Source organism: Acartia tonsa, chromosome 6 (assembly GCF_053477335.1).
Source record: "Acartia tonsa isolate MP-2025a chromosome 6, ASM5347733v1, whole genome shotgun sequence".
Taxonomy (NCBI): Eukaryota; Metazoa; Arthropoda; class Copepoda; order Calanoida; family Acartiidae; genus Acartia; species Acartia tonsa.
The window spans coordinates 21797268-21824408 of record NC_137265.1 but is presented as its reverse complement, the minus strand read 5'-3'; the positions used below and the strand labels follow the sequence as shown (position 1 = coordinate 21824408).

The following is a 27141-nucleotide window of genomic DNA, read 5'->3' as shown; positions in this document are numbered from 1 at the left end:
ATATTTTTGTAACATAATGTGTGTAAGTTTGTCTGTCTGTGTGTGTTTGTGAAGAAGGATCTCGCTAACCGGTGATCCTATATGGTTCTCTTATACAATGAAATGTAGGCTCTAGGTAAGCATATAACTATTTTGGTGGAGGGTACCCCCAACCTCACAAGAGTAATTATCCATAAAAAAATTACCCATACAATTTGTTTCTCTTTTCTTTTTAAAATAAAAAATCAAGGTAGGGTGGGGGGTAGGGTCGACGACACCCAACCACCACCTCAAGATCAATGTTAAATTTTAAGTATATAATCAGTAATTTCAACCAATATGGAAATTAGAAAGAGATTTTTGTAAATTAAATTTTGATAAATTAATAATCCTTTTCTTCCCTTTAAATTCTTAAACCTTATTATTACAGATGCTAACAAAAAAATCTTTAAATTACAAATAAGTTAATGTGAACATAAATTTTAATTTGTTTTAAAAATGGACAAAAAAAACTATGTAACTTTTAGAATTCCTCGCAAGTCTTAAAAGATATAAATTCTTGACAATCAGCTCCTTAATTAATGTAAAAGAATACTTTAGCAGGTATCTGAAGGGATAGGACAAAGGCAACTATATTGATGTATCATGTAAATACCTAATGATAATTCACAAAATTACCGCTTCCGTAGATTACAATAAATGGTTGAAACGTTTGAACACTCAACTTAATGAATCAACCAATAAAAATTCACTAAAGTGTCCCCAAAGTTGTTAAGTCAACGAATAAGAAAACAGTATTATAAAAATTTGGGGACTAGTGTAATAAACAGCCCTATGTCCCCTGCCTCCCTGATACTTTTAGGCCTAAACTTTAATTAATAGCAAAGACTTTGTAATTTTCATGCGTTAAAGCTGAAATAAATTTCTAAAAAATGAATTATACTTTACCATCTGAAAACTTAGATGATTGATATATAAAGACTAAATCTAATTTGAAAGTATTGTCAACAAATCACTTAACATGATATCTCGTTTAGTTTTCTGCATTAATAAAGATCCATTTGAGTGTCATTTAAATAAAATATCAGATTAATAAACGAACAATATTACCATGTTTATAGAGTAGCTGCACTACAAAAAATTATTTTGGTTTCTAACCTGAATTCAATTTTGAGTATTTTCACAAATAATCACTGTATGTGGGTATGTATGTGTATAATAGAACTTGAACAACGGCACTTATTAAGGATTGGGAACCGTCATTTTCAACCTGCAAAAAAAGACAAAAATTAAATATTTTACATTTCTTTTTAGAATAAAATATGACAGTGGTTTTTATTTTCCTGAAATGTTAAATCTGTACATTATATGTAATTCAAGTACGAAAATACAACGTTACTTATATTCAGGGGGGAAATATTATTGGACCTGGTCCTGTTTAAAAATATTCAGCAATGCAAACCTATCTACAAATCTTTAATTCTAAGGTTATATCTTAGAAGCCAGTGATACTTAAATATGGTCTATTGTGATAAGAATGATGACAAGAATTTCAGACTTCTATCTTCAATGGGAGCTGACAAAATCGCATTCCCCAATAAAACGTTTAAGACAAACGGACGGACAGACTGACATATAAAGTTAAATTTAGCTTCACTAATAAAAATGAAAAGTTTATTTGTAAATATACATTCATTATTATTGCGTTACACAAATCTGCGGAATTCTGCGAATTTGATGCTTTTTGAAAATAGACACTGCATTCAAATGACATTCATAACAAGGAAAAATAAATTCAATGATAGGAAAAAAAATAGTCAAGAACCTCTCCGAGGATTTCTGGCTACTGAAAACTAAACACTATCTTTTTTACTCCAATTATTAATACATTTGGCTGCAAGAAATTTATTAATCCGCAGACGTGCCGCCTTTATTCTACGTTTGCAGCCAAAAAAGACATTTTTCTTTTACTTTAAACTATAATCACACGAAAACAACTTTTTATATCCAAATACTATAATACACATATGTATAGAAGTATAAATAATAAATGACAACCACTGAAAAATTCTAACTCAATACAGTACAAAATTTCAAACTTAACTAAGAACTTGTTTAAAAAGAAATCTCTTCAAAGATCTAAAAATGCCGAAATCTTAAGTATAGCTAATACCCACACATAAATATAATAAAGGAATTTGAACTAATATATGGGGAGGTGGGTCAATGGTAGGGGTTAATTGTAGCAAATATTTATACATAGCTAATTCTATTTTAATATCTGTAATAGTACTATTGAAAACAATTGTACAATAAAGGAAATATGTAAAAAATTAACAGTCTTTCCATATTAGCAACAACATTAAAAATCTTTAGATGGTGTACAAAATTATGCAATACAAAAAAAATTGGTGGTTTTGTATTGTTGGTTCAGCGATGGTAGTTTTATCGTTGCACAACACGGCAACATAGAGAGGTGTGCTTTCAATTCCGCTTAGACATTTTTTTATAATTTTGTCAATAGTAACTAGTTTTAAAAATGAATACAACAGCACAAAACTACCCTTTCCAAAGTATTCCCTTTCCTTTTCTACTTTTAAAAAGCACTTCTTATATTTAGTTTTTATTGGATCTGTTTGCTATTATGAAACATTTCCAGATAAGAGAAAATGGCGGAGATGATTGAACACCAAATAAAGAACCAGAGTTTACAGTTGGATAGATACTCTATGTTTATAACATTATTATAATACCAGAATATTTATCAGAGGGGCTACAATTTCTTTAAAGGGTGTATAAAACCCGTCAGCCCCCCCCCCACTCTCCAAAAAAAAAAATTGATAATAAGTTAAGGTTAGGTTAGGTCAAGATACAAACTGTGAGCAAAAGAATAGGACAGTATAAAACAAAACGCAAGGAGGGTTTAAAGTCTTACATTGTTGCAAAAATAGGATTTGTTAATTATAGGGTTGGTTTTAACATTTGGTCTACTAAAAATATGTATGTAGAAATTTAACAACTATTCTCTTTAGGCAGCTTCTTTAGTATTTAACAGTTAAAAGAGTCTTTAACAATGTAGAATTATTTAAAAGAAAAATCAATAAAAATAGTAAGGCTATATCACATCTTAGGAAGATTAAGAGTTTTTTGGGGAATACTTATAGTAGAAAAAATACGCTTGGAAAAAATTTAAAGATGACAACATCCATAAGTAAAGAAACAGAAAAATCATGGTTGGACACTAAGTGAATTATTAATCAAATGTTCAAGGAAAATAAAAGAAAGGACAATCTATTAGTGACGGACGGACATACAAAGTAATTCATAGACCATCTTCGCTACTAAAAAGGAGTGGACAGTAAGCTGTTGTCAGAGGAGTGAGTTAGCATGAATGGACGTGACTAGGACAACCAGGGGTACAGGGACAAGATTATAGATTATTTTTCCTGCAATTCCTGAATGTAATATCCCTCCTTTAATAGTCTAATATTTGAGAAATAGAGGGTTTTGTAATAATTAAACCTTCACTATCCCATGTGTCCCTGCAATGTATTTAATCAACCTATACAATCACAACAACAACCACCCCAACCACAACTTTAGGTAAACACTCAACAGCATTGAAATGTTGTTGATATTAAAATGAAGCGGTATTTAACTTACTCACGTGTTAAAACAAGTGGTTGAGTACTTGAACACCAAGAAAGGGGGGTAATTTATGCAGCCATTGCGTTACAAGGGGTTAAAGACATTTAAAACATTCTGGATAATTAAAATTCAATATTTTCAAAGAATTAATATAAAAAAGCATAATAAAAATTTCAATTACTTTATAAAAAAGTTGGCTTTTTTTAAATTAAAACATTTGTTTATAAATGTAGCCCCTGCCCTATTTTTATGATTTCATAAATATCAAGACATTATTTAAAATTCTTAAATTTAACTTTGATACAATATCTAAAGTACCTTAAATTAGTTAATGAAAATTTGATTTCTTTTATTAAAAAGAAATTCATTAAGTTAATTAAAGCAAATTATTTCAAAATTTTTGGTTGACAATGACAATATTCTTAATTAAAAATAAATATACATCACTTGATAATCAATAACCATGAATTTCCAACAACAAAAAAGATGTATTTTTACACAAAGTGGTAATATAATAGTGGCACGCCTATGAAATACACACACACACACACAAATATAATATATATTAAGTACATATACATGTATATATATATATATATATGTGGTAATACAATACAGGCACTCTCAGCTCTCACAAATATAACTTCACTCCTCGGATTGCTAGACAAAAGTGGTCTTAAAATCCTGGCATACCAGTCAACCAAAAATGGACATACCTTGCGCTTACCAAAGGGGAATTTTAATTAAACAAGGGGAAAGCTATAGGCAAAAAGAAAGAGAGGGGGTTTTTGTAAAATGGGAGAAGGAATAGGAGAGATAGAGAGATAAAAAAGTTGACTTTCTGGATTGGAAGACAACGCTGGTCGCAAAATGGTTGCACTGCGCCGTTACAAAACTGTGGCGAGAGAGGGAGTAGCCACCAACCAAGGGAAGGACGGGATGATATGTGTGTAGGGATACGCGTTTATGGCGCAAAATTTCCACAAAACCGCCATAAAAATGAGAAGTATTTTAGCAACTTGTAAATAAAAATCAATTAAAATATAGAGTTAATTTAACAAGACAGTAGATGGTAAATCAATATTCTTCCATTTTTTTATTTCTAAAAGAATATTTTTGGTTCAATTGTATGAACACTTGATTGGACATACCAATATCGCCACTGAGCCGCTGATCTATGTGCAGGGTATTTCACATTCACACTAATATTTAGATCCTTTTGAGAAAAATTAAACTATTGAATTTTCATAAGATTAGTAGTTTTTTTCTTATTAATTTTCCTAAGAGTTTTTATATTTGGTGGGAGGGGGTTAAAATGGACAATCTATGTTGTTTTGTAAGAGACCTGGTGGTATTTCAATCCTGGCAATAGAAGGGGCGCGGGACAAGGGGCAGTTACTGGATTGGAAGACCAAAGTTGTCTATAAAGATGCCGGGTAATAGAGATCTGAAAATAAAATTACGCAAAATTTATACAGTTGACGCCAATTTCTGATCTCAATTTTCGCGTTTTTAAAAAAATGCAACATATATTCATAGCTATTAAAACAATTTTCAAGCTTAACTTTTATGTTAATAGGATAACAATTAAATAAATAATATTTTTACGATATGCAATTCACGATCAAACACCTAATTTTAAAAAAAGCAAGACATAGCTTTTATTTTAAGATATACCAGGGGCAACGCCTCTTAGAAGCCTCTAGGTGTTTTTAAGGTGGGAGGGGGATAAGTCAACCGCCCTTCTACTTTTTAATTTGAGTTTTAATATGTAATATTAAAAAAATGGGGGGGGGGGATTTTAAATTGGGAAGGTAGAGATACGCTCTCCCAAAATAATTAAATACCTTCCTTAAAAAGATAATTGCAAAAGAAATCAAATCGGTTCAGCGGTTAGCGAGATCCTTTGCTACAGAACAAAAACTTATATTATAATACCATATTTGAATATTAAAGACGACTTTTAACCATTTTTATGAGTTCTTTGAAAGTTATAACACTTATAATGCCTATACACTAAATTTCAATTAAATTGTCGTCTTTAAACGGACTTTCTGGTAACTATAATAATTCATGCCAAGTTTGAAATCGATGGGAAAATTATAACATGCCCACATCAACGAAAAGAGATATCCAGCGTATATCAATAACAAAATTTATTTTTTTCATAAATTACGAAACCTATTTGTGGTGTTTAGCTGTCGTTGGGGGCAACATATAGAAAATTGACGACCTCTCCATTTGTCACAAAAATAATATTTAAGATTTATTTTACTTCTTGGCTTTACCTTACATCTGAGAGATATCCGCTGCAGAAAGACCAACATACGGACGGACTGACCTTAAAAGCTTATAAAAAGCTTAGTTTTTCAAAAAAGTAATTAATCATCTTGATTTTATAATATTTTAAATTTATTCTGTAACTAAAACTAAAAAGATTAAAAACCATACAAAATAAATGCATAATGAACATTGAACAAGGATATTATCAGCCATAAAAGCAGACCTGACTCGCAAGACGGTTAGACTTAATTATAATTATAAAGTTTCTTTGTCTATAAAATAATGTAAGAGACAGTAAAAACAAGGATGACAACATCCATAAAAGAAAAGCTCTATAATCAGAATTGGAAGGACAAAAGAACAACAACTCTAGTAGTGTCTAAACGAAATTGTACATTCATTTCTTGCAAAATTTTTTGAATATTGTATTCAGTAAAAGGACTTTAATTTTAAAAGCGAAGCTTTTCTATAATTAGAGTTGGTCCGTCGTATGTACGTCCGTCCGTAACGGATAGCTTTTTTTATTAATTTAGGCATTTTAGAATTGTCAAATCGATTTCAAACTTTGCATGGTGATTCCTTTAGTAGTTAGGTACAATTTAGAAAGCGTAGCAACTCATTACCTGATTGTCCGTAAATCCATTGTAAATATGTTGATTTTTTAAAACTTTTTTAACAGCAAATCTCTATAAGCGAAGCTACTCTATAATCAAGTCCTAAAATTGTAAGTATGTTCAAATTTATTTACAATTTTGCTTTTTCTCTTATAGATTTGTATTCTGATTATTCAGTTTTGATACTATACAAGTGATATTGTCCGTTTGTCCTACCGTTTCAGAGCTTCGCTTTTATGGATGTTATCATCCGTGTTATTATTTGATTAAAGAAATACGTCGCTAATAATGCTGTACCTTGCTGTCCTAATAATCATTATTCAAAAAAGCAAAGTGATAAGGTAATTATACCATACAAAAATTGTAAAACAAGTTAAAATAAACAGCATGTTTTGTTGCAAACAGACTTTCAGGTAGCTATCTTAGAATTACTAAGTTTTAAAAATTGTGTCTAACTGTTAAAGAAATCATCATTCAAATTTTAAAATCAATAGGATAATTATAACATGTCTATTTTAATAATGATATCATACAATAAAAGGTTGACATAAAAAGTTAAAAATCAGTATGGTCAAATGGACGTATGGACCTTCTGGTGATGGTTCAATTGTACCTGGCTTTTTTAGGAATCACCATGCAAAGTATGAAATCAATAAGACAATTATAACATGTCTAAATAAACGAAAAAATAACTGTTATGGACGACGGACCGACCCTAATTATACAATAGCTTCATTTTTAAAAGGTAATTTATTTTTTGTTTATATAAGATATATTTATAATCATAGGTACACGATAATCTAACTTATTTTACATTTTTGCAAGTAATAACCTTAAAGTTGACAATTTACAATAACACATACTGCTACATTGCTATGTATGGATCTTAAGCTTTTCGTCAATAATCAACAATGAATTAAAAACGACAATTTATTTATAATAGCACATAATTATATAGGTAACATATATATAGATATTCAGATAAAAATTGTATGTTGATTTTTTTATTCTTCTTTGATGTGTTATTCTAAAAACTGTATCAACTTGAATACTGAAACAATAAATAATTATAAGTCCGTGTAACCGATAGCCTGATGTAAATGTCAGGCTTATTTTGCACAATTGGTAAACTAGTTCAACCCTTTAAATATCATTCATGGACTTGATCATTTTAGGGTAAGGTTATTCTCTTAAATGTAAGTTTACTTTGATATAGAACAAGCTGTAGTTGTTATAAACGATTTGTAGGGTTTAATTTATAGGTAAGTTAGGACGATTTTTGCAATAAAAACCCCTCTTGCAACCTCTTATTTAGCTTAGGGTTATCTATCCATCAAATTCCTGAAGTGGTTACCACCTATTGACTATTTTAGCTAGGTACAGCTTCGGGGGTTTATTTAGATACCTAAACTGGTGAAACCCTATTCATGGAAGCTCCCCTTTTCTAGATATCTATCAATTTCTTTAAACTATCTTTTATTACCTAAACATAAAGTAGAGAAAAACAGTCCACACTGCCAGAGATGGCTCTGTTGTGGTGGACCAAGAAGGCTAGTAGGCTGGTCCGCATGTGTATCAACAACAGTGCAGCAACATAAAATTTCTAGATACATAAAAAACTATTAATGCATTGAATTCTTTTCTTTATAGGGACTACTCTAAGAGCGCAGCTACTCAATAGATATTAAGATAAAAGTCTTGATTTTTAAAACTACATGGTAGAAAATTGAAAATTGATATATGCCAGTTTAACCAATTAACCAGGAAAAAATATGCGGTTCACTGAATTAAGTTCAAATGCATTTAGTGCAACTACCCCTTTTCTTACAATTTAGTTTGTACTGATGCATTAATATTCTGCGAAGCCAGTTCTGACAATCTACAAGTGTTAATGTTCGTTTGTCCTTCTATTTCAGAGCTTCGCTTTTATAGATATTGTCATCCTTGTTTTAGAAATTATTAAAGACACAAATATAGACTACCTGTCCATTTGCCTTCAAACTTTCTTAGTGATTCAGTTTTCTTTAAAATGATGTGGAATATCAGATCTATCCTCAAAGGACCTGCATTCTTTTATACAGGTTTAAAATCCCTATTGTTTTTATGAATTCATAAAATAAACATTCTTAGGTTATTTCCTTTCCTCGACATGCTAGGTATTAATTCAACATTACATATTGTCATGTGATAACATGGAAATAGACAGACATAGGGGAAGACATGGAAAACTTTTTTTAGTTAAGTTAGAATAAGTCAAGACTTGAACAAGGGGGGGGGGGTGTTGAAGACTATACTACTATCATAGATTTTTTTTAAATTTGCCATTTTATATTTTAATTGCTTTTGAGACTTTTAAAATAATAATTTCATATGAATTATTTCCTTAGCATACAAAGCAGCCTGTGTACTGACAAATGACAGTTACCATCCAGCTTCAGAGACTGGAAATTTGCCCCAAACAGTTACAACATCCTTAATAAAAATATATTATTAACTTAATTATTAAAACGAAGCTACTGTATAAAAAGGATCTATCTGTCCGTCTCGTAGAAGTATTTATTACATAGATTTTATTTTGTAAGTTTATTTAGGTAGTTAATAAATACTCCTCTGCTGTTTGATTACATTCATAATTTTTTTAATTGATTTAGCAAACATTGATAAGAGCATTCCCATCTGATTTCTAAAAGTATTTTTTGTATAATTTTCTCTTATCAATAGATTTTTTCAACACAATTTTGTTAGCAGGTTGACTGTATACTATTAACATGGATCTTAAGGGATAAGACAAAGGAGATAAATTGTTATACATCCCCAATAATGACAAATAAAATATAATTATTTCTTTTTTAAAAAATTAAATATTACTAGTTTCCAAACAACTAATAAAATTACCCCAATTATTTGATCCAACGAATGTGGTTAAAACTTTGAGCATAAAAAGTATGTATCCATCTCCTCTGTGAGATAGTTGGTTAAAGAATACATGTAACAATGTTACTTTTTTATAGGCAAGTCATATTTTATTATGGATTTTAAATTTTATACCTAGTATGAAGATTTTTAGTAGCGAAGCTAACTCTATAATTCACTATGTCTGTCCGTCCGTCCGTCAGTCTGTCCGTAACGCTATGGGGGAAATTGGATTTACTCAGCTCCTATAAAAGATAGAACGCTGAAATTTCTTAGCAACATTCCCATCATTAAGGAGCACAATTAACTATAAAACACCAATGGCGGTCGGACGGCTTTTTAGCTGGTTTTAGGCTATTTTTTTATTTTCCACATTTTCCCCATATCTTTGGTGTTTATGGTCCAATTTTTAAATTTTTTTCAGTTAAAGATATCAAAAATTAAATTTTGCGTCGTTTGAAGAAAACGACAATGACAGTCAGACTGCCTTTTGCAGGTTTTTGGCTATTTTATATTTTTCACAATTTTTCCCATATCTTTGGTGTTTATGGTCTGATTTTACAATTTTTTTCAGTTAAAGATATTAAAATTAAATTTCCCATCGTTTGAAGAAAACAACAATGACGGTCAGACTGCCCTTTTGCAGGTTTTTGGCTGTTTTTATATTTTTTACATTTTCCCCCATATCTTTGGTGTTTATGGTTTGTTTTTCAATTTTTTTCAGTTAAAGATATCAAAATCAAATTTCCCGTCGTTTGAAGAAAACAAAAAAATGACGGTCAGTCCCATCCACGTATTTTTGTGCTTCGCTACTTATGGATGTTGTCATCCTTGTTATATTATTACTTTATTTATTTAAAAAGAGAAAGATACCTAAAATCTCATCCTTACTCATAAGATCTATAAATTTAAGAAACATAAATAGTTTCTTTTTAAATGACCACGGAGTTACTTCAACCTTTTATTCAAAATGTCATGATAAGTGTTAGTGATTTATTGACAAAATTTGAAGAAAAATAACTTGCCTATTAATTTATACAAATGTTTGATACTACGCGTTTTTTTTACCTTGATAAACATTTAAATCCAAAGCTGGAGATATTACTTCTGTCAACAAACTGAAAAGCATGTAAAACTGGCTTACAACAAATTAATATATTAGCTTCAAACTCTGATATAACTCCTGCATTTTTTATTCTGAAATTTACAGATCAATTAGTTTATTATAGTTTGGATTACTCAAAAGTTAATAATTATTCTTCTATCTTATGTATAAAATTTTAAATTTTAAAAAAATATTTACTTTAAACGAAAAGCAGCGTGTTTTGCTTTAATTAAATGAAAGTTAACAAGGATGACAATATCTATAAAAGCAAAGCTCTGAAACGGTAGGACAGACAAACATTAACCCTTATAGAGTGTCAGCACTAAATATACAAAAAAGAATTTTTAAGTTTTGACAAAATTATTCGTAAATTTGTTGCAAACTTTCTTAAATACAGAATTCTGTTTAAGGACATACTGACATTTTAGGACTTGATGATATTGATGCTTCGCTCATAATATTGTACCTTATTGGAATTGGAATCAGTATTCCAAAAATCAGATCAATCGGATGATTTTATCACATAAAAAATAGTTGTTAAAAAAGTAAAAAACAACATTTTTTAAATGGGAGGTACGTACATTCTGGTAAGGATATAAAGTTGCTACGCTTTCTAAATCGTACCTAACAAATACAGGAATCATCATGCAAAGTTTGAAATCGATGAACAATTCTAACATGCCTAACTTAATGAAAAAAGCTATCCGTTACGAACAACGGAGGGACTGACCGACCCTAATTATAGAAAAGCTTCACTTTTTAAAATATTTTATAAAAATTAATTATGTAAAAACGGAAATAAACTAAAAAAATACCAAAAACTTTTATTATTAAAATAACATATAAAATTTAATTTTGCAAATTCCAGTGTTGTATATATAGTTAATTGTCTTGTCTTAAATGAATTATAGAACAATATAATCGTAAATTTGTTGCAAAACTTCTTAAATACAGAATTCTGTTTAAAAACATACTGACATTTAACAAGTATTTGATAGTAACATAGGTGATAGAATGTATTCGAAGCGAAGCAAAGCGTAATTAAAGAAGAAATAATGATCACAATAACATAAAATATTTTGATTGATTATAAAAAAGTGAAATATATTCCACTGAACTTTCTCATCTGTATAAACTTTTATTGTTTTTGTTTTTGTTTTGAGGTTACAGCTGATTTCTTGTACGTGTTTAGGAACTCATAAAAAAAGTTTTTATATCGTCTTCTATAATATATTGCTTTGCTGTCAAAAAAAAAGAAATAAAGGATATTTGTATTGATACCGCAATCTTAATTAAATTTAAAACCTTTAAAAACAATATTTATAATGAATTATTACTTAAATGAAATTGAACAAGAAAAATTATTTTAATGTCAGCTTAAGCCTTAATTTCTTGAACAGTAGCCAAATAACGAAACAGCGCTAATAAGTTTTGGAATAGATAATCCAGAAATATCCAGTTCAAAGGGGGATGCATAAAGAGATGGGGCGAATCGAACCGAGAATAGTTATGATGGACATCTTCCTTCATCGTCTATAAATCCCTCCTTTCCCCCCTCGTCAACGCAACCAAGCCACTTTTTAATCTCCCCTCCTTTCTCAATGGTTTGGAATCATAGAAATTTCCAGATTGAAAGACAAAACAGCCGCAGGCCAAAAATTCTTATTTAAATACATATATCATATATATTAAAAGTGCGTAGATAACCAGGGAGGGAGGGGAAATTGGGCGGTTTATCATACTAGTCCCCAAAGTTTTAAAATAACATTTTCCTATTCATTGGCTTAACAACTTTGGGGAATTTTATTCAATCTTGATTGGTTGCTTGATTTAGTTGAGTGTCTAAACATTTTAACCACTAATGTAATGAACAGAAGGGGTCATTTTTTCATTAATATCATTGGGGATGTGCATCTATTTATCGACCATTGTCTTATCCCTAGTAGATAGTTGTTTGATCAGATAAACTTAGAACATGTTCGAAGGGAAATCTCGAATCTTCCATGCCAAGACTGAGTCAGATTTGGTCAGATTTATTGAGGAAGCTTTAATTGGATTTTTAATATGTTAATTTTTGATCCATTTTTAATGAATGTCACGTGTCTTGGACAATTCTAACCTCCCCCTCTAAAAATCCACCAAAACAATATCAAATAACCACCAAAAACCACCAAAGTCCTGCAATTTAATCAGTTTTCAAAATTTTGAGAAAATGCATATTTTTCGGGAAATTTCTTATTGAATTGCCAAAAAAAATTTTAAGAACAAAATAAGGTGGAATTTTTGATTTTTTTAAAATTGGCCAAAAACTGTACAAATATTTGTACAGTTTTGTAACGTTCTTATTCTGTAAGGAGGACGTTTTGTAATCTACAAAAGTTATCTAAAGATAAAAAAGGCTTTTTAAGGCGGAGCGAAGCTTCTCTTTATTTTAATGTTAGTGGTAATTTTAAAAATATTGTCTCTACTGTCTGATTTAAAGAAATGAAGGGTAATTTCAAATCCTAAAGCTGCCGCTTTGATGATTAGTACAAGTGATTCCTTAGACAAATAGGCAAGAAAGTATTTGGAATTTTAGCTTTTGGAAAAAAAAACACTTACACATTTTTTCGCATTTCGATATAACACAAAAAATTAAATATACAATGTAAATTTCAACTAATAAGATTTTAAAACAAGCATGAAGCTTTTTGGAAGTGAAAAATAAATGCGCATTAACCAATTTATACACAAACATGCCTTCCTGTACATAACATTGGGTAATATGTAAATAAATTGTAGAAATGGGTATAGAATATACGTGGATATTATAACAGGGGGAAAATTGTCATCAATTTAGGTTGCTGACATGAAATTCGTTTATTGGCCAAATCGATATTCCAGTAGGAGGGTAAGGGGTAAAGAAATGGGGGGGGGGTCGTTATTATAACTAGCTACAAGTTTCACTTTATTAGAGTACACGATAATCTGGTGTAATAATAAATCCATTATTGTAGATGTAATGACTTTGAAGAATCTAAAGACAAAACAAATAAAAGACTTCAATTTTTATGTTTTTGTTGTACCATGTTGTTAAAAACACAACAAGTATAAATATTGTTTAAACCTTTGGTGTTGAACCCAGACATTCCCCCTATTCTAATTATTAATGACATGTATTTGTTTTTGTTTTTGAACGTCTTTATGTATGACATGGAGAATAAGCACTGAGTGCTTTGGGAGAATTATACTAATCTAATGCCTATTGTTTATGGACTTATTGTTTAAGACAGTACACTTAGAAAGTTATTGCCTGATAACCACCCCCCCCCCCCCCAACACACACACACACCAAACCTACCCAAAGTGTGCTTATAACTTTAGCAATAACAAATCAGGTTATTAGAAACGAACTTAAGTATAATGCCAAGTTATTTGTAGACTTATTTGATACTGTAAACTTAGAAAGTTAGAAAGCTTGAAATCATTACATTAAAAGATTTACCAAATGTAAATATCTAAATTTTATATATAGAGATTTTGTTATTCCGTTTTCTCAGAATATTGAAACTTCTTTTATTAAGATTTAATAACCCCATGTCCACTTTTTGGTTTATTTTCCTGAAACTAATTAGAAATTTTACCCTTAAGGCATTTGGCGCAGCCAGAAGAGAAAAAAGCAAGGGAGGGAGTGGACAAAGGGCTGTTTAATACACTAGTTTACAAAGTTTATAACAACGTTTCTTATTCGTTGGCTAACAACTATGTGGACTTTTATTGAATTTTGTTCATTAAGTAGGGTGTCCATTCGTTTCAACTAATTGTAATGTACAAAATTTGTGTATTATCATTGGGGATGTACTTTAATTTATCGTCCATTGTCTTATCCCTTTAGATCCCTGGGTAAGAGCCTGAGCAGTAAACATAAAAATGTGATAATGCATAAAAGCAAACACTTATTGTTACAGCTTAATAAATACAGGAAAAATCATTGTATAGTCTTTACCAGGGAGGGAGGGGACATTAGACTGTGTATTTCACTATTACCCAAAGTTTTATACCAATGCTTTCCTATTCGTTGCTTAACAACTTTAGGGACCTTACTGAATTTTGATTGTTTAGTGAATTAGGTTGTGTTCAAAATTTTTAACCACTAATTGTAATCTACAAAAGGAGTAATTTTGTGAATCATCATTGGTTATGTTCATGTACATCAATTTATCGGCCATTATCTTGTCCCTTTAGATCCATGAGCTTTTACAACGAAAATATAAGATAAACATTTCACAGGGACAAATATGCCAACAGTAGCGAATAACAAATGACACAAGAAAACAATTATCTATAATACACAGAGGAAGAATGTCTGTCCGTCCGTCTGAAGCTTAAGATCTCGGTAACTGCTTAACCTATTGGATTATACTGTTTAGGGAATATACCTACTGGTTCTTTGGTGGTTTTAGGCTATTTTCTTGAGGGGTGGGACACCCAAAACATCAACAACAAAAAAATATAGAAAAACATTTTTAATTACCTCTTGGGGTAAAGTCTAAGGGCTGGTTAATTAAAAAGCGATAAATAACTTTGCTTTTTCGAATAAAATGGAAAAAATATTTGGTAAAACTAATAATTATGTTAGCTAAAACTGCATAGGTAAAGAATAGGAATTTATCGCATCGTATTATAGACAGCTTTCCGCAGATACAAAAGTAAAAAATATAAGATTAATTCTAGTTTACCTGGCCCAAAGGGGCCGAAGGCCTGACTAAACTGGTAATGATTTTAAGATTGTTTGTTTTAATATTTAATAACACGAAACGATAAATGATTTTTAAGTATGGTCCAGAACCGTTTCTAATCCAGCGAATATTAAGCGGTTTCGAGACTTAAAGTAACATATATATAAATTTTCTTATAATTTTTATGTTGCAATAATTTTATACGGCTTCCCTACGTAATAATAAATTATAGAATAGCAACTAAGTTATTATAATCTTAACCATGCAATAATAAAAGATGTAGAATATACATGGATATTATGACAGGAGGAAAATAGTCATCAATTTACCTTGCTTAAATGGAACTCGTTTATTGGTCAGTTCTTTCCTCCAGTAGGAGAGGAGAGAATAGGTTAAACAGGGTGGAAGAGGGGTAAACGTTACTTTAGCCACCTGCAAGGTTTCCTTTATTAGAGAACATAAAAATCTGGTGTAAGATCCAATTAATAATATATCATTTGCAATAACTTGGTTAATTCTTTTACTATTATGTGTAAAAAGATTTAATTCTTACTTAATACAGATTAATAAGGTTTTAATTTCTGTCCGTCAAGATCTCGCAACTACTCAGCTGATTGGGAGAATTGGATCTTCATTATAAGGAAGCTTCACATAGGTCCTAGGACAATGTATAGCTTTTTCATTTTAAAATTTAAATGTTAGGATTGTTTAATACTATTTTTTTCTGCCTTCTTCAAATTCAGCACCCCGAGCCTAATCTGCTAATATTTATTGAATTCTGATTGGTTGGTTCATTAAGTGTCCAAACGTTTAAATCTAATCTACAAAAGGGGTAATTTTGTGAATTATCATTGCGAATGTAAATCAATTTAACGGCCATTTTTGTATCCCTTTAGATCCCTGGCTACAATTTGATATACTGATAGAATTTTGATTATCTGATTTTTAGAGCTTCGCATTGAGAATGATGTCTTACTTGTTTTCTAGTGTAAAAGTTATTTTTAGGTGACATTTTCTTGAATATTCCAGCTTATTCTCTGCATATCCATTATGGCGTGCCACCACATCCGCATAAGTGTTTCAAAATAGCAAAAGACACAATTTAAACATAAAAGTAAGTTTGTTTGTTGTCTGTCTGTAACGATGGTTCTTGCTAACCGCTGAACCAATATGGATCACTTTTACAATGTAGCTTTTCATAGTTATTAAAAAGATTTCTATCTGTTTTTGGGGGAGGGTACCTTTATCATCAGAAGAGAAATCACGCCAACAATTTTTTACTTTTTCTAAAATCTAATTTAAAAATGGGGAGTAAGGTTTGTACTATAGTAATGGTACACACTATGCATGATATAGGCATGGTTTATAGTAGTGTAAATGTTACAATCCCTTTAATAGACAACTGAATCATAGCCCCACCCGCCCGTTCAAATTAATGCAGGCCTCTTTGGGGGCTATCCCTAAACTAACTAAACCAAAAATAATTACATTGATTTAAATCCCTTAACCTAACAATGAGAATATCAAACTCATTTTTTCATTCTTTTAACAAAAGTAAGGGGATATTGGGGGGGGGGGGGGGCGGAGCGTGGTACGGAGCTCAATAGAAAAATTGAAAGATACTGCAATGTAAGCTAAACTAGTATTTAAAAGAACTGATCAAACGCATAGATTCATAAACTTGTCGCAACCAGGGTGTTTAGAAAATTTTCACACCTAACAAATTGATAATTAACAAGATTTATAATATTAATTTTTAAAACAAGAATTTCTTTAGTGGAATTTTTCCAAAAAGTACTTTTCCGCTCTTTACCTAAGTGTTTATGATTTTTTTGTTCATTTATTAGAATGTATTATGATAGTAGAAAGGTTAAAAGAACCTTTTTTGTGAGAGTTAAGCTACTAAATATTCAATTAAACGATAAAAAATGTGCTCAATGCTAAAATATCAGAGACAAGTGACAAAATTTTTTGAAAGGAATGACTCTGCCTAATCAAAGACACAACTTATATGTAGAGTTAGGACTTGCAGATAAATATCAAGAAATCAGGAGGTCAATACAGGTCTTAGGCAGGGAAACTGCCTAACTTTTAGGTAGAATTAATACCTAATATTTTTTAGGTTGCTTGAAAAAACAAAAACATTGTATATTATCATCATTGTTTTAAATAAAGAACTGCTTTACATACAATGCCAAAACCAAAATGTATTGTCAACTTAATCAATAACAAACAAGATCTACAAAAGGGTATATCCATTAAACTTTTTTCTAATTTTAACTACATAAAGAATTTTGTGCTAGAAATGGTAACATTACAAACGCCAAAACCATCGTACAAATGGAAACAAAAAAAGAATGGAAGAATTTTTTAAAAATGTGAATGTTATCATCCTAGTTAAAAAAAACATGCACAAAAAAAGGCCAAACCACCTTCTACCTTAAAGAAATTTGGATATTTAGATGTTGTCAACCGTGTTTTTTAAAAGGATATTAAAATTCACACCTTTTAATACTAAAGTATTTAATAAACTAATGTATTGAAAAATGATAGTTGAGATACTTTACATGTTTAGCTCATAATGATGAAGATATATAACATATGAACTTAAATAGCAATAAAATTTCTTTTTTCAAACTAAAAAACTCATAAATTATGACCTAAGAAATGAAAAAGTTAGGAATATTGAATAACAATGAATTAACATGTGTTTAGAAAATGAAATACCTCAATAACACCAATAAAATTTACAAAAAGAAGTTTAAAAAAAAAATAATTTTTAACAGATGAATTTGAAATGAGTAATAATCCTAACATAAATGTAACATATTGTCTATATGTTTGTCTGTAGTGAAGGATCTCACCAACTGCTGAACCTATATGGTGGAGCTTTTTATAAGGACAACTTGAAGCGAGAGGGGGCAGTCAACCTTTACCTTTCAATTTAGGTTGCTTTTTTTAGGGGGGGGGGGAGTATTTATTCCAAGTTTTTTTCTCTTTGGAGAGTGGAGGAATCTTCTCCAAAAGTAATTGTAAACATTCCCTAGATCTATAAAAGCTTCATTATACAAAAGTTTATCGTATAATAAATGATAATTAAAAATGATTATAACCTTTGCAATGTTTGGCAAAAGTGAACCAATAAAAAAATGTAAAAGTTGAATATAATCTGGAAATTCTAAAGATAGAACATTTATCTACAAAGGTAGTCCAGCAATAACAAGCAATCGACGTTTTCGATGGAAAGAAAAAATGAGTTTCGCTCCTAGCCTCTAGGGGCTTTGCCCTAAGGGATAATTTTAAAAAAGTAATACTGGTGCTGCTCGTAGTTTAGTGTTTTCCCCAGAAAACATTTTTTTTGGGGGGGGAGGGGAAAATTTTCATTTTTGGAGGGGTTGGGGGTGTTTCACCCCCAAGAAAATAGCTTAAAACCACCACAGGACCAATAGGTATATACCCTGAAGAGTAGAATCCAATCGGTTCAGTGGTTACCGAGATCTTAAGGGACAGACGGACGGACGGACGGATAGACAGACATCGTTCTACTTTGTATTATAGATTACATTGTGTCTTTAAAAATCAGCTAAATAACAATGAAGTTCAAGGTAGCAATCGATATGTAATTATAAACCCATTAAGATAGCCTTTAGTGAAAGGTCAAATGAAAGTATGGATTTTCTATATTTATAGAGTAGATGCGATACAAAAAAAATACGAGTTAAATGTACACTTAATCTGCACCGTGAATCATCTTGTTTTTGCAGAAAAAAACTGTATCAACTATTTTGCACTGTAATATTTATCAAGGATAACAATATCAAATTATAAAAACTCATTAAAAGTAGCAATAAACCAAAGAAAAAATACAGGCATGGATGATTATCGGTCAAACCTAATCATACAGCAGCCAAAAAAATCATGTACAATTCTTGTCTCTACCACAACTCTGTAAATATCAAAAAGGCCAAAACACGTGAGTGAATCCCTACACAAAATTTCAGACACCTATCTTTAAAAACAGAGAACTTATCTTTTTATAGATGCATTTGAATGACAGATATTTTCAATTGAATTGTAGCAGAATTTTGAGAGAAATACCACATTTTGCAGGGTGATGAAATTGATTAGTAATGTTGGTAGCGCAGCTTTTCTATAACTTAGGCATTATGTACGTATATCCTTACGTAAAAGTAGGTTACTTAAGTGTAAATCTAATCAAAAGCAATACGAAAAATAGAGATTACTTGAAGTTAATGTCTTCCTAAACTGCCTAAGTATTTTTTCTTCAAAATGTTATTGCTGCGCTACGCACGAAATAATTGTTCTTGTTCAATAAGCATGCATGATAAAAGAGTCAAAGTATACTTTAATATAAAAAAGACAAAGGTACTCTGTCGTCAGCATCGAAGCTATTATATTTGACAAGTCCGTCTGTTCGTACATGTATGAACTGTGATTTTTCGGTTAAAATAGAAAAAAAGATGTTTTAAATAATAACCTACACAGTTAATATGTCTTTTCGCCCGTCCGTCCATTTATTACGTTGAACAAACGAAGCAAACTATAAAGAAAAGATCGTATTTTGTCAGCTGTTAAAAAAAGACAGATATCCAAAATTCCTAAAAGTATTTGATCTTTAATTTATTCTGTCCTCCCATATGAATGCTTTTGTTATTTTAGTACATTGTATTTATGGATGTGATCATACTTGTTTAATTCTGTTTAGTTTCACTCATTTGGCACAAAGAAAGTATCATTATTATTATTATTATTATTATTATTATTAGTTCAGTAAATTAAATAGTTTAAATTTTCTGTTTTTACATAGTTTTGCTTCTCTTTATTACTTTGTATACAAAAAAAAAGGCTGACAGCATCCATAAAAGCGAAGGTCCAAAATGCTAGGACTGACAATAATTAACGCTTGAAGGGTGACATAACTTAATAACATCATACTTATGACTTAATTGTAGAGAAGCTTCGCTTATAACACAGTGCCTTATTGTTCTAGGAATCCTCAATTTTTCAAAAATTAAGGAAATAGGATAATTCTATCATGAAAAAAATTAGCAGTATCTATACGGACGCAACCCTAATTATGAAAAAAAGCTGGTACAGGTAATAAAAGTAAAGAAATATCAATAATCAATAAAAGTTTAACTCCAAATAAAAGCATGTTTTACAATGATTGTTAGGATGCTTTAACAAAGTTCTGCTTCAACGATGGAGTTTATAAGAACAAGGATGACAACATCCATAAAAAAACAAAGCCTAATAATTCATATAAACAGACGAACAGAGGTATAAAAACAATGCAGTACTTAATTATAAAGTCTAAAAAAACTTTTAAGCAAATCTAACATAAAATAACTTAAATATAGAATGCTTAACACAGCCAAACTTACATTTTAAAGCCTACAAATAGTATTCAAAACTCTAAAAAACAGATTAATTAGGATCATTATATCGTTATAACAAAAAAATATACATACAGGGTGGGCCAGATAAATCCGGACTTTTTCTTATTTTTAAACAAATGAACATAAAATCGTCAATTTTAAAGATTTTTTTGAATTTTAAAAACTGGGAAGTAAACTAGGTATATGACTATTAAATTATTCAATAAAATCGCCGCCAGTCTCCATCACCGCCTTTACCCGCCCCCTAAACCGCCCCCGACCCTGGTCACCATGTCCCTGTCCAAGATGGCGAAGTTCTCCTTGATAGTGGCAATGAGGGAGGTCTTTATGGTATAGGCGCGTCTATTGATTCGTGCTTTAATGGCGCTCCAGGCCCATAAGTCAATTGTATGAAGATCGGGGCTGCTGGGAGGCCACATCTCCTTAGGGACGTGAGTAACCGCAGGATCAAGATATACCCATCTTTTAAGCTACCATTCGACACGGCGGCTCTCATTTTGGCCACAATTAAGCTAGAACAACGTTTTATACCTTTTTGGAAATGGCATGAAGATTAAGCTATGGTTATCATCGTAACACATAGTCTAATACGATTTTTAAGGTTCCAAATGGGCCCATGTAGTCGAGAACCGAGAAATTTTCAAGATTTTTTACATTTTTGACACCCTAAAATATGCCACGTTTCACTTTGCCGGAGTACTGCGGCCAAACCAGATGGGATAGAGCGCTCTAGTCTTTTCTAGTGTCTTCTTTGAGTATCTAACAGTATATCCAGCAAGTTTCATAAGTCTATCTCAGCTACAGATTGGCTGAGATCAGATTTAGTGGGCCCATATTGAGAATCTAGTGTAAACTAGCGCTCATTTCGAATCTGCCATGTTGAACATAAGCGCTGCCAGCTCGGAGTACACGTCCTCCATCCTCCAAAAATTTTTATGGGCAAAAAGGTAATGACCTAAGCTTTTTATAGTGTGGTCAAACGTCCTGATTGGTCAAGTAGTTTTGGTGCTATGGCCGTGTGAAAAAAGTCCGGATTTATGTGGCCCACCCTGTACTCTAAAACAGAAAATCTTCGCTTTTTATGATTGCACCACTTTTTTATTTTTACATTCTTTACTATAGAGAAAGAATGAAAACAACATATTTATTATAAACGAGGATACTCTATATGAAAAGGGTTTGTACGTATGTGCGACTCTGCCTGTTCGACCAATTAACTAATACTCGCTTACACAAATGACTAGATACATATTTTGATTTTCTAAAAAATATCTTTCCATACTTAATACGCTTCCAAAAGCTCTGCTGTTTAACAAATAAAATCGTTTGTAAATATACCATAAGCTTTCCTTCAACAAGGAGGAGGTCATTTTCTAGTAAATTCCGTAAAAGTGTGTAAAGGTGTGTGTGTTATAAGGCCTAAAAATAGTAGTAGAACGATAAGGTGCTCCCTATTGTTCTATTCAATAGGGAATACAAATATATAGAGCACCTTATCGTTCTACTACTATTTTTAGGCCTTATAACACACACCTTTACGGAATTTACTAGAAAATGACCTCCCCCTTTATTTTACTTTTCTATTTTGATTTACAATCTATAGAAATTATGATTCTTGTATTTAAGCATATTTAATTTCTGCTTTCTTTTGAGGATACATTTTTTAAAGTGCCAGTTAAGTGTTTGTTTATTGACAAGGATCGAGGGAAATGGTATTGGTGCTTTATCTAACACAATCGGCTACGTTCCCAGAGGCTTCTTGATGCACTTGAGGTGGGGAGAGGAGGAACACACTCCCAATTTTCAATTTATAAAAAGTAAAAAAAAATTTGAGAGTTTTTGTTTTCTAGGAGCAATTTCACTTGGGAAGGTGTTGTTACCCTCCCCCAAAACAGTTATACACCTGCCCAGTATTTATGAGAAGCTACAAAGTAAAGAGGAACCATATCGATTGAGTACAAAAATGCACCAAGACAGATTGACAATCTTCATATTACTTTTTTTTATAAGGTTGCACCACTTAATTCCTCAAAAAAATTTATGCTACCATAGGCTGAATTATACATTTTAGAATTGCGGGGAGCAGGTGATAAATTTTAATGTCATATATAACTTTAATCCTAATGGACTTGCATCTTACACCAGATTATCATGCACGAAAAACTTGTTGCTGACTAAATAACGATACCCCTCCCCATCCACCCAATCCTATCCCCTCCTACTAGATGAACGAACTGACCAATAAGTTTACACCTGTCATAATATCCACGTATATTCTATATCCATTTTAATCCTGGTTTTTTGTACCTTTTAAGGTTTAACCAGTTAATTCTGGCCACATGAAAAGGATTTATAATGTAACTTATGCATGCTGAGACGTCTTCATTGTGTTAACTTTCATAGAAGTGAAGCTATACTATAATTCCCAATATCAGTCTTACGTGATTATCTCATTTGCTATTTAATATAGGTAACTTTTTGTGACAATTTCCTATGCCATTTAACACCATTTACCTAGTAGCGCACATAAATGCGCGAAATTTTCAAATTTTATTTCTAATTATCGATTTAGTATCCACCTATGCGAAGGGGGATATTAATGGACAAATAAAGACTAATTTTAGAGTAGCTTCGCTTTAAATAAAAAACTTTCAAAGTAATGCATTAAGTGACAAAACAATACAGTTTAAAATCTTTATCAAAACTAAAACTTATCAATTTATTAAAATATCTAACTTCCTACTTCATTTCATAATGTAAATATAACTTAAATTCAATCTATATTTAGCTTTGGTAATAACGAAGAATTTAATTCATTTTTTGATTGGATTACGTAAGGTATAATTATACAGGTTTTGGGGCCATTGCCTTTTTAAATCCTCTTTTAAAAAATTCAGGAAACAAGTAATTTATGTATTTTAGCAAATTAGATAGATAAATCACAAATACAAAATTTAATAAACGTTTTTTTGAATATGTTAATTTCAACTTTGTATATATTACAAACTTTAGAAATATTCCTGCCATCTATCTTGAATAAAACCCGATAAATATACGTTTACCCTAACAGTTTCTTACATACGGACGTACGTAATTTTCGAATTATAGAGTAGATTTGCTACTAAAAGTGCATTATAACATGCAACAGTGCGTTCCCATTGCCCCAGCCCCCCACGCCCCGCGATAAAAATGTAAAACATGTAAGAAATCACATCTATAATAACCCTTCCCAAACCCCACCCCCCATCAACACAGGAATGAAGGGCTAGGACATTGGATGATAAACTAATCTTCTGTCAATTCAAATATTATATATATTTCACCTTTAATAATATATTTGAAAGAAAAAAGTGTTCATGATTAATTTAACTGCCATTGTCCTCTCCATCCCTGTGCATACCAACCCACGGTGAAAGTCTATCCTATTATATAAAGTAGTAAGCGTTTTTTGTCTGTCGTGAAGGATCTCGCTAACCGCTGAACCGATATTGTTCTCCTTAACAGGGTAGCTTCTCATAGGTCCTAGGAAGGTTTATAACTATTTTGGGGGAGGGTACCACCACCCTCCCAAGAGAAATCGCCCCAAGAAAAAAATTCCCCCCCCCAAATAAAAAGAAAAAAATTACTCCCCCCACCCAAAATTTTTTTTTACTTTTTCTTTTCAAATTAAATAAGAAATTGGGTTATCAAATTCGACTCTCCCCTCCTCAAGTGCCCCTAGAGGCCTCTAGGGGCGTAGCCGCTAGTCCTTTTTTATAAAGTAGTAAGCGTTTTTTGTCTGTACTGAAGGATCTCGCTAACTGCTGAACCGATTTTGTTCTCCTTTACAGTGAAGCTTCTTATAGGTCCTGGGAAGGTTTTAAACTATTTTAGGGGAGGGTTTCTTTATATTTTTGAAACTCAAATTTTAAATGGGATGAGGTCGAATTTTCCTCCCACCTTAAGTAAAGTGCCCCTAGATGCTTCTAGGGGCGTAGCCGCTAGTGATATATAATATATACAAATACATAATGTAAACAAACAAAAAAATCTACCATAAAAACTAGAATATATAAATAATTTTTCATAAAATTACATCAATAAATACTTACACACCAAGTTTCTTTAAAAATTTACCACTGTCAAATGTTTTAAGACAGAAAAAAGAAATGAATATAATTTGGTATAAAGTACACTAGTATAGGCGTATCACCAGAAAGGTTGGTTATACTAATCCGACTGACCATACTTTCCCCCTCTCCTTCCTATACATTATACATAACCTGTGTACCCTCTCCCCTTCAATTCGCCAATACCGAAAAAAATTGTGAAACTTGAAATGGGTTCCTGTTAACGTGCGCCCCGGACAATTAGGGGAAAGTTTAAATATTTTAGCGCGGTAAATGGAACCCATGTAAACAAGACAAGTATTTGAAGGGTTTCTATAAGAAATCATAAATATTTCTTTAAAAAACAGCCCAAAAAAAGTTAAGGGGGGGGGGTCTCATGACTTGTATCCAAATTTCTCAAATTATGTAATATATGAAGAAGTACACCCCTCCCCCCCACCTCGCGCTAACCCACCCTTTTTAGGCATACATAATAATTTTGCTAACATACTTTTTGACTATAACGTATGAACATAATATTTCTATGATTTTGGTACCTGGTTCAAACTGAAGACTTGTGAAGATCAGTGGAATATCACTACCATTAAATTCATCATTTTTAATCAAATGGCCAATTATAGCTTAGTATATCTGAAATAGGTAGATGTACATATAAAATTTGACGTCAAATTTAAACTGGTATTATTTGGTTTGTCGGCGAACAAAATGTCACCGGATAGGTTTTTAACAGGCTAGTGTAAATGCTATTATTGAAATATTACTATTTGCATATTTCCTGTATAACCTAGGCGACACTGTAACTCATTTTATCCAGCTTGTATCGTGTTATTTTCAACTAGGACAATAATGTTCAGAGAAAATCAAGATGATAATATTACAAGCTTATTAGAAAAGAAATAATTAAAGCAAAAAGAAAGAAAAACACAAGATGAATTAATTTCGTATATTTTTTAAATAGTGTAAACAGAGAAATGGAAGGGGACATTAAGCTGTTTATTACACTAGCCCCAAAAGTTTCAGTTTTCTTGTGCGTTGGCTTAACAAAATTGAGGTTTTTTATTGGATTTAGATTGGTTTCGATTATATATTTATGTGTCCAAACGTTTAAATCCCTAATTGTAATCTACAGAAGAGTTAAATTTATGTAACATCATTTGGGATGTACATCAGTTTATTTCTTTAGATCCCTAATCAAAAATTTGAATTTTATATCTGTAGAAGCAACTGAAAAATAACTTCTAATAACTGAAATTCCCGAAACTTACAGGCTTACGGTCCACGGATATGCAGACTAAGACATATAGTAGCTTCGCTACTAAAAGAGATAAATTTCAATCTAATTTGAAAGGCAAAATCCAAAACAATTTATTTTCAATAAACATAAAGAGAAAGAAAGTTATTTTATTGTCAAATAATATGATGTTCGTTATATACAATGAAAATGAAAATTATAATTACATGTTTTAAGACAATTCTTTTATATCGTAAATATTTGATTTAAAAAACCATGTACCCCTCCACCCACACCCCCTATTGATTTTAAGTAATTTGAAGAGCAAAAAAAGAAATTAAATTCCTGAAATTGACACAGAGATGGAATATCCTTTTATAAAAGTAACATGAGGACGTTTATCTCTACTCTACCGAGAGATCTTGCTAACCGCTGAACCGATATGATTCTCATTTACAGTATAGCTTCTTATAGATTCACCCTGTCAAGTGAAATCACCCCTAGAAAAAAAAGATTCACCCTCCAATTTTGTCTAACTTTTTCAAACCTCAAGTACCTCTAACCGCTCGTAGTATAAAGAGGAGTGTTTAAAGGTTCAAATTAAACAGAAAAGAAAATTGTCATTTTCCGGTTGATTTGTTAAAAATAAGAACTATAAAGATTTATTGTGACTAAAACAAATATATGAATTAAAATAATTGTTTCAATGCTCTAATATGATTTATTAATCACCAAGTAAGATACATTTCATGAGTAGCGGAGCTTATTAATATATGATAACATAATAATTAAATATGTTATGAATTAGATGCTTGCTATCAGCTGAACCTTAACAAAAATAACAATCTATTTGTGATCAGGAATCTAAAGGGATAAGACAATGGACGATACATCCCCAATGATGATACAAAAAATTACCCCTTCTGTAGATTATAATTAGTGGTTGAAACATTTAGACATTCAACTAAATGAACTAATGAATCAAAATTCAATAAAAGCCCCTAAAGTTGTTAAGCCAACGAATTAAAAAGCGTTATTCTAAAACTTTGGGGACTAGTGTAATAAACAGCCCATTGTCCCATCTCTCTTTTTCTCTCTGATTTGTAATAGCAAATGAAAAA

General features: G+C 31.1%; 2 protein-coding genes across 10 annotated transcripts in view; one reads left to right on the top strand and one right to left on the bottom strand.

The window, feature by feature from the left end:
• Ae2 (anion exchange protein Ae2) overlaps positions 1-25422 on the bottom strand; it is a 70773-nt gene extending 45351 nt beyond the window's left edge. For all 7 annotated transcript variants that reach the window (XM_080163872.1, XM_080163876.1, XM_080163874.1 and 4 more), the window contains exons 1-2: positions 25326-25422; positions 1138-1249 (exon numbers count right to left, since the gene is read on the bottom strand). The gene's annotated coding sequence lies outside the window, so the exon portion shown is untranslated. The remainder of the gene's footprint in view (positions 1-1137; positions 1250-25325) is intronic.
• Positions 1-27141, top strand: part of LOC145322101 (dihydropteridine reductase-like) — a 100959-nt gene that overhangs the window by 5785 nt on the left and 68033 nt on the right. The window lies entirely within an intron of this gene.